Source organism: Polypterus senegalus, chromosome 3 (genome assembly GCF_016835505.1).
Source record: "Polypterus senegalus isolate Bchr_013 chromosome 3, ASM1683550v1, whole genome shotgun sequence".
In the NCBI taxonomy this organism is placed as follows: Eukaryota; Metazoa; Chordata; class Cladistia; order Polypteriformes; family Polypteridae; genus Polypterus; species Polypterus senegalus.
Window position 1 is genome coordinate 84,898,311 of NC_053156.1, and position 10,027 is coordinate 84,908,337.

A 10,027-nucleotide genomic window follows, 5' to 3' on the forward strand; every position below is an offset into this window, starting at 1 on the left:
AACTAGGAAAAGAAAATCCGAGCACATTTCTTCAGTTTTGATGTCACTACACTGGTTACCTGTGTCATTCAGGATTGACGTTAAAATACTGCTTATGGTTTACAAAGCCTTAAATAATCTCGCTCCATCTTATATATCAGAATGTCTGACACCTTATATTCCAAATCGTAACCTTACATCCTCAAATGAGTGTCTGCTTAGAATTCCAAGAACAAAACTTAAAAGAAGTGGTGAGGCAGCCTTCTGTTGTTATGCAACTATAATCTGGAATAGCCTGCCAATAGGAATTTGCCAGGCTAATACAGTGAAGCACTTTAAAAAACTGCTGAAAACACATTAATTTAACATGGCCTTCTCATAACTTCATTTTAATTTAATCCTGATTTTCAATTAATTACCATAACTACTCATGGTGGCCCTAAAATCCATACTAACCCCTACTCTCTCTTCTGTTTCTTTCCCAGTTTTCCGTGGTGGCAACTTGCGCCACCACCACCTAATCAAAGCACCATAATGTTCCTACATTGATGGATTAAAAGCCAGAAGTCTACATGACCATCATCATCAAGTCCTTCCATGATAACCCTAAATACAAAGAAGACTGTTTCATTTATGTTAGGTAGAATGCCCAGAGAGGGATGGGCGGTCTCATGGTCTGGAACCCCTGCAGATTTTATTTTTTCTCTCCAGCCGTCTGGAGTTTTTTTTTTTTTGTCTGTCCTCCCTGACCATCGGACCTTACTCTTATTCTATGTTAATTAATGTTGTCTTATTTTAATTCTTACTTTGTCTTTCTTTCTCTTTTCTTCATCAATGTAAAGCATTTTGAGCTACATTATTTGTACGAAAATGTGCTATAAAAAGAAATTTTGCTGTTGTTGTTGTTGATTTGTACCTAAATATGAATTCCTAAAGCATCTCTGAATATATCATTTACAGAGACTGAAAAAGTCAGTTAGTTTGCAAGCCCAGACTCTGGAATGTCCTACCGAAATTAATTAGATCAGCTGACTCCATGAATTCTTTTAAAAAACAACTCAAAACTCATCTGTTCAGGAAGGCTTTAAGCTCTACCTGACTTTATTACCCTTCTCTCAGTTTACCATTCTGTCAAGATGCTTCTTTATTTATTTATTTGGTTTGTACAATGCTATATACTGTATACCTTGCCATTCTTTCTTATATTCTGTAAGTGCCTTGAGCATGGGAAAGGTACTATATAAATAAAATGTATTATTATTATTATTTAAGCCTATACTGCATTAACAATAGTCATAATGCCTAATGCTTGCATTAAACACTTTTTTCCATTAACTCCCTTCTTTGATTTGGATTAGATTGTATGCATTGCATGAGACTAATTTTCTACAAATTGTTGAACCAATAACCTGGTTAATCAAAGATTAAGTGATGGGAATTTATTTTTGATAGTTATTTTGCTTAATTCCCACAAAATCTTTACTGTTCTTTCAAGGACATGTTATTAGCAGTTTGGTATAATAAGGGATGAGAAGAGGAGAGACTGGTAAAAATTCCAAGCAAAATTCATAACCAGGAGTCAAAGTAATCTGTTGTTAAGCACAAAACAAAAACACCAAACTGAAATTGTAGCATATAATTTAAAGTAGTTTTATATGAACAGCAACTGTTGATATATTTATTCACAATCTCAGATAACCACAAAGTGCACAGCACTGATCTTTACACCTTCACGGTGATGATGTCACATACCATGCACTTTCAGTTCCCTTCCCTAGTGACACTGTAGAAACCTCTCCACAAACTGTGAAAAACAAAATGGTACTGCAAAAAGACACAAAAATATTTTACTTCTGTTAAATGCATTTTCAAGCCAAAATCTATTATCAAAAGAAAAACCAGTGCACTTCAAAGATAATAAGCAAGTCTAACAAAACAGGGATCCATTTTTCTTTCCAAAAAAAAAAAACACACCAAAAGGACTGCTTGAATGTTAAGAAATACATATATTTTTAATTCTCTTTAATATAATCCTGTAAAGGGGCGACACGGTGGCGCAGTGGATAGCGATGCTGCCTCGCAGTTAGGAGACCCAGGTTCACTTCCTGGGTCCTCCCTGCGTGGAGTTTGCATGTTCTCCCCGTCTCTGTGTGGGTTTCCTCCGGGTGCTCCAGTTTTCTCCCACAGTGCAAAAACATGCAGGTGTGGTGCATTGGCGATCCTAAATTGTCCCTGGTGTGTGCTTGGGGGGTGTGCACACCCTGCAGTGGGCTGGCGCCTTGCCTAGGGTTTGTTTCCTGCCTTGCGCCCTGTGTTGGCTGGGATTGGCTCCAGCAGACCCCTGTGACCCTGTGTTAGGATATAGCAGGTTGGATAATGGAAGGATGGATGGATAATCCTGTAAAACCTTTCATTCAAATCAAGACCCCCTTTAATTTCGTAATAAGGTCAAAAAGAGAGTGAGTGTGTCTATTGTTTATTAGTAACATTGGGATATATCTTGGTATTGGGTGGATGGATCCTCTGACTAGGACGTTGGATATCTCTGGGTCCACGGTTCTTGAAGCTGATCCTCCAATTAGCTGTGAACCGCCCAATCTCACTGAGATTGCACAGGTGGTGAACCACCTGAGAGGGGAAGGGGCTGCAGGGATCTGTGGTATCTGGGATGAACTTCTCCAGGCTGATGGTAAGGCTGTCCCCCTGGCATTGCAAGCAATCTTTGCTTCCATTTGGAAGACTGGCATCATCCCAACTGACTAGAAAACGGGACTTGTCATCCCTATCTGAAAAGGGAAGGGTGATCGCCTGGATTGCAGCAACTACAGGGGGATAACACTGCTCTCGGTGCGGGTAAGGTCCTTGCTAGGGTCGTCCTCAATAGGATCCGTGATCACTTGCTCACCTACCAGCGACCGGAACAGTCTGGTTATTTGCCTAAGAAGTCTACCATTGACCACATCGTGGCATTGAGGGTTCTCATAGAGTGCAAATGCTAATATCGGCAGATTTTCTTTGGAGCCATTGTCAATTTTCACAAAGTGATCGAGCTGCCCTGTGGGACATCCTGAGGGTTCACGGGATCCCCTCGAGGCTGCTGGATATCATGGCTGGCCTGTACACTGGTACTGTGAGTGCTATGCAGAGTGGAGGCAGGACCTCTGCATTTTTCCCAGTTGATTCTGGGGTTCGTCAGGAGTGTGTTCTTGCTCCAACTCTGTTCAATGCTTGTATGGACTGGGTGTTGGGCAAGGTCGTGAGGTCCAGTGGCTGTGGGGCATCTGTTGGTGAAGAAAGATTCACGGATCTTGACTTTGCTGACGATGCTGTGATCTTCGCAGTCAATGGAGGCTCTGATCGGGGCCCTTGAGAGACTGAGTGAGGAGTCTTAGTGTCTGGGCTTGCAAGTGTCCTGGATAAAAACCAAGATCCAGGCCTTTAATGACCTCTTGGGCACAACCATCAGCAGTGTGTCTGTTTGCGGAGAGAGTGTTGACCTTGTTGAGAGGTTTACTTACCTTGGCAGTGACATTCATGGATTGGGAGAGCATGGGGGGTCATGAGGTCGTTGGAAAGGGGTGTGTGGCGCTCCTGATATCTATTCAAAATGACGAAGGTCCAAGTCTTTAGAGTCCTGGTTCTTCCTGTCTTGCTATATGGTTGAGACATGGATGCTATCCAGTGACCAGAGACGAAGACTGGACTCCTATGGTACTGTCTCTCTGGAAAATCCTTGAGTACCGTTGGTTTGACTTTGTGTCGAATGAACGGTTGCTCATGGACTCCCGAATTAGGCACATTACCTGCATTGTGAGGGAGCGTCAGTTATGGCACTACAGCCATGTGGCACGTTTCCCCGAGGGTGATAAGATCCTCATTGCTGGGGTCCCAAGTGGCTGGATCAGGCCAAGGGGTCGCCCACATAACACCTGGCTGCAGCAGATGGAGAGTCATTTCTGGAGGGTAGGACTGGAACTGGTCTGCCTTGGGGGTTGCCAACCGGGATCTTGAGTTGTTTCGCCGTGTAGTGGGTGCAGCAACACACTGTACCAGTGCATGTTCCCCAGCTTGACTTGACTTGGGTGGGTACATATGACATGGTGTTGCATACAGTAAACAGTTTGGGAATATTATTTTTCAACAAGATTATTTTATTTTCAATCAATTTTAAGTTTGTCTTTCTACAACCATACCTAACCTAGAAATATGTGTAAAGTTGAGCAAGTTAACACAAAGAAGGAAGTCTATTCACTGTGTGGATATAAAACTCTTAGATGTATTAAAAGGGAAATATGATTAATCACCCCCTGCCCAACAGGCCCACTATCAATAGAATAGAATTTAATATTTAGTGGGTAGAGGTTCAATTGGTAATTCCCCCTAAAGCACAAATTGAAAATATTTCTGCGGCTCCTAAATCTACTAAAGCCTCTAAAGCAATTTACTCATGTAGTGTTACTAGATGAAGATTGCTATGTAAGTAGGATACATTATAATGACCCATCTCATCTCCCTGAATAGGAACTGGGAGTAGGTGGCCAGAATCCCCACAAAAAGTGGTACAGCATTAATGCTTCAAAACAGTACTTTCAAAATTCTCTTGATCAACAAAGCACAACTCACAATGACGCTCTGATTCATCAACATCTTTATCCTCGATTTGAAGGGTAATAGTGATCTCTTACTAGTGACATTAGGGTGAAACCTGTTCTTTGGGTTGTATCCACATAACAAAGTCAATACTTTAAAAAATACAAAATACAAAGAAAATACTTTAAATAACCCTGGCTGAACCACAGCAATGACTAAGGATTTACATCCTTGGCTAAACCAATTTTAAAGGCTGGCTCATTCTGTCCTGAAATAGCTGCTAAGGTTTTGAGGGTCACAATGTAATAAAATATGTTTACATTCCATTTTGTAAACTTCTATCACATGTTTGTAGTGTCCCAGCTGTTTTAGTCAGACATGGCCCTGAACTCTTTTAAGAAATAAGTCAAAATTATAGCATTAGGAATGATTGCTATCATAAAGGATGATGCTCACTCCAATGGCTGCCCAACTAATAGTGAGGTAAGAAATAACATTTTTGCCATGTCATTTACATTATTGAGTTGCATAACAAAAATCAGCCTATACTGATTTTAAAGGCATCTACAAGTGGCAGGATTCCCAATAAATTGTTCGGGTGTGTGATCTGCAGCGCTGTAGAATTTTCTGCTTAAGCAAAATCTGCAGCTGCCTCAAATTTAAAATGTTGCTGCCAATATTTAAATTCGGGAAATGTTGTATGGTTGCAGTAAGGCTGGCCAGCAGGCATACCACATGTAATTCGGAACAGGTCATCCACCGGAAGCTAAGCATGTTCTTGCCTGGGAAGTACTTAGGTGGTACCTAAGATAAACTTGGGTTGCTGTGGGAAGAGGTGGTGGAGATGCCAACAGGGGGCACTTACCCTGTGGTCTGTGTATGGATCCCAATGCCCCAGTGCAGTGATCGGGACATTGTGCTGTAAAAACGGTGCTGTCTTTCAAATGAGACATAGGTTCTGACACTCTGTGGTCATTAAAGATCCCTGAGTATCCTAATGTCCTGGGTATATTTCCTTCCAGGCCTGATCATCCCCTCTCTCTAATTGGTTATCTCTCTCACCCCTTAACCACCTAATAGCCAATGTAGGTCGAGTATATTGGCGCAAAATAGCTGCCGTCACATCATTCAGTTCGATGATGCACATTGGTGGTGGCTGAAGTGGCTTTCTACTCTCTATGTAAAGCGCTTTGAATAGTGACAAAAATACAATATAAATGTTGTGATATATGGCCGGCCATTCATCCCAGCCAATACCCCCAGGCCGCCAGATGGAGCCCTCCCTGCAGCATAGAGGTGCCCCGAATGCCAGCAGGGAATTATGGACATTGGAGTTTTCCTTTACAGCCCTGCTGGATACCATGGGGGCCATTAGAAGGCACTGCAGGGAGAAACAGCAACTATTTGCCCTACACTCCAGAAGTACGTCCGAGTCACATGGACAAAAGGAATGACGTGCTTTCGGGTTGAAGAAAAAGGAGCTTTTATCTGACCCGGAAGTGTTCCTAGAGACATGGACAGAGAAAGCGAAACACTTCCGGGTCAAAGACTATAAAAGACTGGGAAAAACACCAGAACGTTGAGCTGAGCTGGGTGGAAGGGTGGCGTCTGGGAGTGGTGGAGTGTATTATTGATTATTAATTGTGTATTGTTGAGAGTTTATGAGTATTGTGGAGAGGACGGTGCTTTGTGCACTGTTTATTAATAAAAAGTCAAACTTTTGGACTTTTACCTGGTGTCTGACGTATTGTCCGTGGGTTCAAGAGGATGACAGCGCCCTCTATCTGTCACAATGTAAAGAATTATTAATTATTAATTTATAAGGTCAGTTAACTGTCTTTTGCAGCTCATTCTGGTCTTTTTGCTGCTTCACAATTTTTACAAAACCTCTCTTCACCTTTGGGTGGTTCATAGTGTACTGATCCAAGTATTTTATTCTCTTAAGAATAAAAAGGATAGATTGTCATAAAAAGGATACTCTAAAAAAACAAGACCAGGTGATGGCAAAAGAATAATCAAAGAAACTGATAGACAGAAATTGGACACTGCATGAAGTTGCAGTTTTCATTTTTGTTAACGTGTATATCATCTTTCACACATATTTACAATATATGCACTTGTGTTCAGTGTGAGCTGTTGAACATCACAGAGCTCTTTTGTGTGTTTGTTTGGATTTGTTACAATGACTGCAATTTCAAAGTGTTCATTGTAATTGTTCTATTTTGTGACAAACACAAACACAAACATTGTCTGATGCACTTTACATTCCTCTCACAGCAGTCAAGCTATCAGCATTTCCCTGTCTGCACTTTACGCACAGCTGTGTTTTTTTTTTCTATGCTAATACTTTATTTTCTAATTAACTGATTTGAACTTGATTAAAATCACAAATATGCTTAAATGAGAAGAAATTTGCTCAATTTGACCTTGATAAAAATGAAAGCAGAGCTTTCATACTTTTTTTAAAGAAATTCACATGAACCTGTAAGCAGGTTCAGGAAGTGGAAATCTAATAATGTGATATTTTGGGGCTTTCAATGACTGTGTTTGTGTATTTACTTTCATTATGACATTTGACTTTGAAATTGCCTTATCATGTTGTATACTGGTTATGCTTTGAATACTCTTCAAGTTAATTACAATACATTATAACTTTTATCAGTCTCTATGGAATAATTTCCTCTGAGTTACAAAAGCCTCAACAAACACACATGCAAACCAGAAGAGCAGATAATCAATAATACAGATATAGTATCTTATAGTGACCATAGAAGAGTTAGTGTTTTGCTGCTCTGGATGTTTTAAAGCCATGTATTTTCTATTCCGCCATCTCCAGCACTGAGTGCAAAGCAAAACAAATTCTGTGCCAAATGGCCTTCTACTACAAAGCACACTTCCTTACACTGGGTCAAATCAGACGAGTCACCAATTCCTATAACATGCATGTGGTTGGAATGAGGAAGAAAACATGAATACCTGGAAGAAAATTCTGCACAAGCATATAGGTACAGCCTAGGTTTGAAAATAATACTAATGGCTAAGGAGCTGTAAGGAACCAATGCTACCAACTGCACCATTCAGCATTTTCTTTCATGGTAACTACTGTGACTTATAAAAAAATGTTTTATATTTACCATACTCGCACGTGAGTGTCTTTAGATTTATTTCTGCACTGCTTTAGACTACGAATGGCAAACTTATCTGAATATACATTAAAAGTGTAAATAGTTGGGGTTTTATGTTTACTCTCATTCTAGCCCTGCTTTGCCCAGCTTGGATCATAGGAGCTGAGCTCGCTACATGCTCTGGTGTGGCCTAGGCTTAATACCTAAAAATAACTAAGTAGTAGAGTTATTAGATGAGTAGTCATTGATTATTGTACATTTAGTCCAATGGCAAAAAGCTGCAAGTCATTTTTCTAAATCTTTCACAATCATTTATTGATCTGCAATTTTTCACTAGTGGTCCTGTGGTAGCACAGTGACTAGAGCTACTGCTGTGATGTCACTAGGGCCAGAACCAGAAGTGATGTCCTTAGAACCAGGAGAAATTTCCCATAATCAGTCTGCAGTGGAAAGAAAGAAAGGGTCAGTACACTTTGCCACCCCTTGGTTTATTACACTCATTCAGGCTCTTTAACTGCCTCCCATGCACTATATATATATATATATATATATATATATATATATATATATATATATATATATATATATTGTGAACTTGACCCCGGACACAGGCAGACAGACATCGTTATTGCTCACCACACACTCGTTTTATTTACAATATTTACAGGTTGTCCCGCGCTCAACTCCCCAGTGCCTCTTGCACCGTTTTATCAATTCCAGGCCTTACAATGCCACTTTCAGTCCTCAGGCCTTACAATGCCTCTTTCTCTCTTTTCTCTGGCCGCCTCCAGTCCTCCCGCTAGCTCCGTCCTCTTCCACCCGACTTCCGCTCCAGACTGAAGGGAGGCGGCCCCTTATATAGTGCTCCCGGATGAGCACCCGGTGTTTCCGGCATCCACTCTTTGGCCACGCCCCAGCGTGGCGGAAGTGCCGGCTGTTCTCCCGGCAGCTCTCCGGTCGCCACAATAAGTCTTCCCCAGGGCTCCAGGGTTCCTCAGGCTCCAGGGCGCCTGGCGGTGGCCACGGGTCCCTACAGGATTGGGCTTCCAAGCCCTCTACCCGTGGCCCCTATCCAACCAGGGCGATCGCCCCCTTGCGATCTGGAGGAGGCACAAGCCCTCCTCTGGTCTTCCTGGGCGTCCCGGCCGGGCTCCATCCCCGGCCCGGAACCACACGGGATAAACCGGCATCGGCGCCGCCTGGCGGTGACCTCGGTCCCTACAGGGTTGGGCTTCTAAGCCCTGTACCCGAGGCCCCCAACACAACCAGGACGGACGCCCCCTCGCGGTCTGGAGGAGGCACAAGCCCTCCTCTGGTCCTCCTGGGCGTCCCGGCCGGGGACCATATATATATATATATATATATATATATATATATATATATATATATATATATATATATATATAAAACTGCTCAAAAAAATTAAAGGAACACTTTGAAAACACATCAGATCTCAAAGGGAAGAAGAAATCCTCCTGGATATCTATACTGATATAGACTGGGTAATGTGTTAGGAACGAAAGGATGCCACATCGTTTGATGGAAATGAAAATGATCAACCTACAGAGCCCTGAATTCAAAGACGCCCAAAAATCAGAGTGAAAAAATTATGTGGCAGGCTAGTCCATTTTGCCAAAATTTAATTGCAGCAACTCAAAATTGTACGCAGCACTTTGTATGGCCCCTGTGTTCTTGTATACATGCCTGACAACATCGGTGCATGCTTCTAATGAGATGACAGATGGTGTTGTGGGGATCTCCTCCCAGATCTGGACCAGGGCATCACTGAGCTCCTGGACAGTCTGAGGTGCAACCTGGTGGCATTGGATGGACCAAAACATAATGTCCCAGAGGTGTTCTATTGGATTTAGGTCAGGAAAGTGTGGTGGCCAGTCAATGGTATCAATTCCTTCATCCTCCAGGAACTGCCTGCATACTCTCACCACATGAGGCCAGGAATTGTCGTGCACCAGGAGCCACTGTACCAGCACAGGGTCTGACAATGGGTCCAGGGATTTCATCCTGATACCTAATGGCAGCCAAGGTGCCTTTGTCAAGCCTCTAGCGGTCTGTGTGACCCTCCATGGATATGCCTCGCCAGACAATCATTAACCCACCACCAAACTGCTCATGCTGAATGATGTTACAGGCAGCATAATGTTCTCCATGGCTTCTCCAGACCCTTTCACTTCTGTCACGTGCTCAGGGTGAACCTGCTCTCATCTGTAAAAAGCACAGGGCACCAGTGGTGCATCTGCCAATTCTGGTATTCTATGGCGAATGCCAATCGAGCTGCATGCTGCTGGGCAGTGAGCTCAGGGCCCATTAGAGGA